Source organism: Rhinichthys klamathensis, unplaced genomic scaffold (assembly GCF_029890125.1).
Source record: "Rhinichthys klamathensis goyatoka isolate OS25496 unplaced genomic scaffold, OSU_Roscu_1.1 h1tg000019l_1, whole genome shotgun sequence".
NCBI lineage: Eukaryota > Metazoa > Chordata > Actinopteri > Cypriniformes > Leuciscidae > Rhinichthys > Rhinichthys klamathensis.
Window position 1 is genome coordinate 1,907,553 of NW_026606570.1, and position 6,602 is coordinate 1,914,154.

The 6,602-nt window shown below is 43.5% G+C and overlaps 1 pseudogene; it reads right to left on the reverse strand.

Moving 5' to 3' along the window:
- Window positions 1-549: 549 nt before the first annotated feature.
- On the reverse strand, window positions 550-4,216 carry LOC130071294 (uncharacterized; annotated as a pseudogene).
- Window positions 4,217-6,602: the final 2,386 nt, after the last annotated feature.

Sequence of the window (6,602 nt, forward strand, 5' to 3'; positions counted from 1 at the left end):
TGGTTGGATTGGCGATGAGAGTTTGAAGATGTAGATGAAATGGCCTTTTTTGGATTGGTCTGTCTTGCTTTGCTTAATCAAGTATGAGATGGTTTCACTATCCAGTACTGATAAGTCTGAGATGGTGGGGTGGACTCTTGGGTCGAATTTGGAAGTGATGGCGAGTTCCGAGCATCTAAGAAAGCCGAAAAATGCTAGAATAAACATAGCATCGAGTGTACGGGCTGTCTCGAGAGGCTGGTAGACTGTGCGGAGGGCATGAATACATTTTGTGAGAATATCTAGTGTTATGGGTTGTCTGGTGTCGGGATGGGTGGGATGAGATCGTTGAATTCCTTTGACCAGAAGGGAGGTTTGTGAATTATTTATCTCTGGGGAGGGAGCGCCGTACATCAATTTGTGGAAAAACTGGATGCCGCTCAGGTAACCTTTGATGGTTCCAACTTGGAGGCCCTTAATGCTGTTAAGGTAGGAGATGAATGAGGTGATTGAAAGGAGAGAAAAATCAGGGAATGGCAAGGTGTATGAGAAGTGGAATGCTTTAAAACACCTCCAAGCTGTCACATAAGATTGGAGGGTCCTGGGAGAAACTGCTTGGAGGATGGTGTCCAGTGATGTGTCGAGGAGTTGTTTTAGAGGGTGGGTTACGGGAATATTAGTTCTGAATAGTGAGGTACTGGAGTTGGGAATTGGTCTGCCTCTGGAGCCAGCATCCTGAATTTCTGAAACAGAAAACGAGACAGAGAGTCAGCGATTAGATTTTCAGACCCGGGGATGTGTTTGGCAATTATGATAAACTGATCACACGCTGAGATCCAGATTAGGCGTCTTAAGAGTGGCATCAGGGCGGGTGAATGGGAACGGCCTTTATTAATGCATTCAACGGTTGCTTCATTGTCACAATGCACTAAAACGCTACTGGTGGCCCATCCTTTCCCCCACAGGAAGGCTGCTACCACAAGAGGGTAAAGCTCAAATAGGGCTGAGGACTGAGTCGTGTCTTGGAGTTGGGGGGGCCACGGAGATGCAAACCAGCGTCCTTGGTAGAAACCCCCGAAGCCAATTGAGGGGGCCGCATCTGTAAATAATTGGATATCGACTGGAGAAAAAACGAGATCGTTATAGAAAAAGGATAGGCCATTCCACTGTTTTAGGAAAGTTATCCATAACCTGAGTTCATCACGGCACATCTGAGATATGGAAATTAGGTCTTCTAGTGCGTGAACCGAAGAAGCGAGTGAGAGGAGATGCGAAATGAAAGGGCGGCCTTGTGGAATGATGCGCATTGCGAAGTTTAAGTGGCCGAGCAGGGATAAGAGTTCGCGTTTGGAACAATTTGAGCGGTCAATGAGGGTAGATGAGACGAGTATGATCCTGTCAATTTTTTCCTTTGGCAGGGAAGCCTGGAATTGTACTGAATCTAAGTTAATGCCGAGGAATTCGATGGATGTGGTGGGACCCATGGTTTTCTCCTGGGCGATGGGGATCCCAAGCTCTGAAAAAAACATTTTGAACGGTGAGGATATGAGCGGCTGGGATGGCGTCGGGAGGCGAAATGATTAGGAAATCATCTAGCAAGTGAATGAGGTGAGGAATCGCATAATTGTTTGACAAAATCCAGCAAACAGCTTCTGATAGCGTGTCGAAAATTTTGGGGCTGCTTTTGCATCCGAAAGTTAAGCGTACGGAAAAATAAAATTTTCCTTGCCAGCGTACACCGAATAAGTGCCATGAATCTGGATGGATGGGCATCACTTTGAAGGCAGAAGTGATGTCGATTTTTGCCAGCCAAGCTCCCCGACCCGCGATTTTTATCATGTCGATCGCCTGATCTACATCATGGTATTTGAGAGAAAATTCGTCAAGGGGGATCAAGCTGTTAATGCTTGGGAACGGGGAATCATGTGGGGCTGATAAATCAATTATAAGGCGTTTTTTACCAGAAAATTTTCTTGTGGCCACTCCAATGGGGCTGATACGAAAAACTTCGAAAGGAGGATTGTCGAAAGGACCAATCATGAAGCCTGACTCGACTTCTTTTTTGATCAGGTTGTCTACTACATCGGGCTCAGCCATAGCAGATTGAAGATTATTACAGACAATATTTTGAGAGAGTGGGCATTCCACGCCAGGTTTGAAACCGTGCTCGAGGCCGGACAGAAGATAGTGTGTGAAGTGGGTGTCCGGGTGATGAGCTAGTTCGATTGCTAAGCGAGAAATATTCACGGGAGTCGACAAGTAATTTTTTGATGTTTTTTTATTGACTGCTTTGAACACTGGGCAAACATGGCGGGCATGGGCACCGCCGCAGAAATTGCAGACATGGAGAAACCGGCAACGCTGTCTGTAGCACCTCCCATGGTTAAAACTACTGCACAGCTGCCTGCTGTTTGAAAAGGAGGCTGTCTGCTGTCTTCCTCCATCGGGATTTTCATTGGTTGTAAGTCTTGGCACATAGCTGGTTGATTTAACTGGGGCTGAGTCTGGGCAGGGGGGGATGGAGGGGTTGATTTGAGGACATGTTGTGGTTGAATGTGCCACTGACCTACATACCGCACATGAAATGTTCCTGCAGCCTAGGAAAACCCTGCTGTGTAGATCTGGATCAAGAGCGCCCCAGTAAGGACATTGGTTCCACTGGGCGACCCGGACAGAGCACTTGGCGGAAAAGAGCTTGTGGTATGTGTAGAAGTGCCCTCCTCCATAGGACAGCGCAAGTTCGGCTATAATTGATAAGTAATCGTTTAATTCGCGCCGCCTATGGGGGAAGGCAGAGCAGATTACTTCAGTGAAACGGCTGAAAGCAATTGTGAACTCGGAAAAAGAAAGTAAACGTGATGAATGTGGATTTGGGTTTTTTAAAGTGACAGAAAAATCCCCACAATCTATTTGGCGGTTTGATTCGGTTACAGGTAACAGAGAGAGAAGAGATGAAAGATCTACGTCTGCACCTGACAGGATCTGTGCTCGGATGTTGTGGGACACTGGGGGCGGCTCCGCGGCAACGGCGTTCGATGGGACAGGCATCTGAGTTGCTGTGAAGAGAGAGTGGAGAGATTTTGCCTGGAGAAGAGAGCTGAAAGGAGCCGAGGCCGGGGCTGCAATTGTCGGCGGAGGCAGCCTCACGCTTGAATTGGCCTCTGGGGCTTGGGGAAGAGGATTAAAAGTATGAGAAGGAAAGGAAGGTTGAAACTGAGAAAAGTGGGCTTGTGCTGCAAGCGGAGGCAGCCTCACGCTAGCTTGAGCTACTGGAGCTGCTGGCCACTGAAAAGAAGAGGGATTAGTAGCTGTTGTAAAGGTAGGTTGAAATGATTGGGCCTCCAATGCTAGCGGAGGCAGCCTCGCGCTAGCATCTGGGACAGGTGCTGGAGGCCACTGAAAAGAAAAAGGATTATTAGAAACAGCAGGAGCCATGTTCTGATATGCTGAGGGAAGGTCGGCGGGCCTGGTTTCAACCAAAGCTGCAGCCTGCTGGCGAGGTCTGACAGCAGAAGGAACTGGGGCGCGGCCCAAGCTTGCTGAAGGCCTTCTGCTGCGGTTTGATGCTGAAAGAGAACTGGATTTGGTACGCTGCGATGGTGGTGTTGTCGAGCGAGGTGAATCCTGAGCTTTGCTTTGCCTGCTGGTCCTTTTCGGGGCCGGCATGGACTTCGGAGAGAGGTTAGTTGATTGCAAGGATACATACAAGGCGTATAGTTCCGCTTTGTTCATCCTTCGCGAGAACTGAACATCTGAATTGATCAGCGCTTGCCTCAATCCTAAAACTGTCCACTTTCCAATTGGTGGAATTGTTGGGACGGCCGAGCGATAGGAAGAAGCAGGGGAGGGATTGTGATGTCTCGCTGGTGGAGGCGAGGGCTGGCCTCTGCGTCTAGGCGAGCGTGTAGCTGTTCGGGCAGGCAGGCGGCCGCGTGGAGAAGCCTGAGGATCAGTTGAAATGTTGGGTAGAGAAGGAGTTGTCCTTGGGTCAGCTGATTGTGGCTGAGGATCCGGTGAGAAGTTAGATTCCTCATCGGATGGGAAGAGCTGGAGTTGAGACATGGTAGCAAGAAGGTCGAACCAATATGCTGTTAGACTGTCAAAGAACTGAGTTAAGTTTGCTGAATATATACCTCTTACCTCATTGATTGGGAGTGTGCTCCACTCGTGTCTAATTAGGCTTGATTACCTGAATGTGCTCCACATGTGTTTAATTATCTGAACATGCTCCTCCCGAACTTTGTTAGGAAACATCATTTATTGGAGAGATTACATATTTGTCGTTGCATTGCATTGCAAGATCTAAATTACTCTGAAGAAGCACAACAGAAGATTGAATAATTCAGTTATTGTATATGAACGGAATAAGTTAGTTTATTGTATACAGTTCAATGAAACAGACCATATCAGTCAGTAAATTCAGGTCCTATATGCAGCGCTATGCAACAAGCACATATGTTGTATCTCTCCAATGCAAAATGAAAACGTTAGCTTTTGCATGCAAATAAATGCACAACGGATTAATTTGTCTCGTGCATGGATTGCAATGAAACATCAAGTATGTCAGTGCTACTTCTTCAATGCACAGGGGAATTAAATAATTCTGTGTAAGTTGCGATGCAACTGCTCATATGTAATGTAATATCTCTTCCTTTCAAAACAAAACAAATTAGTTATTTTATGCAATACCATGAAAGATAGCATATTTCATGTATTTCACTTCACAACGAATTCAGTTAGATTGAGTATGCTCAATGAAACAGTCCAGATGTTATATCTTCAATGCAAAACAGAATGAGTTTAGTTCTTTATGCATTGCTATACAAAAGCACACATATTGTGCTATCCGAAGTGGTAACTCAACATGCGTGAATAATGCACAACGGAATGAGTTTAGTTCTTTATGCATTGCTGTGCAAAATGCATAGCTTTGCAATGGAATACGTTGCAAAGCAACAGCTCATATGTTATGCGATATCTCTTAATTGCCCAGTGAAATAAGTTAGACTGAGTATGCAATGCACTAGAAGAGCAACAGTAAAATGCATCGGAATAAGTTTGTTCTTGTATGCATTGCAATGCAACAGCAAGATGATTTATCTCCAAGTAATATCTTGCAATGCATTGCAACAACACACATGTAATCTCTTCAATGAACAGCAAAATGAGTTAGTTGTTTTATGCATTGGAATGCAAAAGCATGCATGTTGTGTTACCCACTTTCGGATGTCACAACACGTGCTTTTGCATTCCAATGCATACAACATCTAACTCATTTTGCGGTTCATTGAAGAAAATACATGTGTGCTGTTGCATTGCATTACAAGATCTAACTTTGAAGAATACACAACCGAAGATTGAATAATTCACAATAGAATAAGTTAGTTATTGTATACAGTTCAATGAAAAAGACCATGTCACTACTGTGATTCCTCAATGCATAAAGTCAGTAAACTTAGGTCCTGGATGCAGCGCTATGCTACAAGCACATATGTTGTACTCTTCAATGCACAGAAATAAGTTAGATTTTGCATGCAAATAAATGCATAGCGGATTCATTTATCTCGTGCATGGATTGCAATGAAACATCACATACCGGTATGTCATGTGCTACTTCTTCAATGCACATGGGAATTAATTAGTTCTGTATGCGTTGCGATGCAACCACTCATATGTAATGCAATATCTCTTCATTGCAAAACGAAACAAGTTAGTTTATGAATGCTATGAAAGATAGCATATTTAGCATAGTATTATACTTTATAGCACGACGAATTCAGTAAGTTTTTAGATTAAGTTTTAGTTTTAAGTTTTAAGATTATGTTCAATGAATCCCTGCTTATGTTATCTCAATGCACAACCGAAAAAGTATAGTTCTTGTGTGCATTGCTGTGCAAGCAGCACAGATGGTTTATCTCCAATACACATAGTAAAATAGATATTACAATGCAATGCAACAAACACACGTAATCTCTTCAATGAACAGCAAAATTAGTTAGTTGTTTTCTGCTTTTATCCTTGAATATATTTCTGGCCAAAAGAGTCCTCTACCTTTAACTTTCTAAACATAAAGACATGTTCTGATGTTAATTCAGTAGTTCAAATTTGATCTTTTGTACATAAATCTGGCCAGAGAGTTCTTGAACTTGATCTTTTTATACATGCTCACAGAGTGCTTCTGACGTTTCATAAGCCGTGTGGTCCATATTTGACCTACTTAACATATTTCTGGCCAAAGAGTCTTTGAACTTGAACTTTGTATAAATACTCATAGACTCCTTCTGATGTTTCATGAGCCAGAGAGTGGTCCATATTTTACCTACTTAACATATTTCTGGCCAAGGTCTTATCAAAGGCTAACTTACTTTGCATACTCATAGACTTCTTTTGATGTTACTTCAACCATAGATTAGACCATTTTTGACCATATGAGCACATTTCTGGACAAAGAGTCCTTAATCTTGAACTTTCTATAAATACTCATAGACACCTTTTGATGTTTCATCAGCCAGACAGTGGTCCATATTTGACCTACTTAGCCTTTGAACAGACTTTGGCCAGAAATATTTTAACTTACTATGCATACTCAAAGACTTCTTTTGATGTTACTTCAACCATAGATT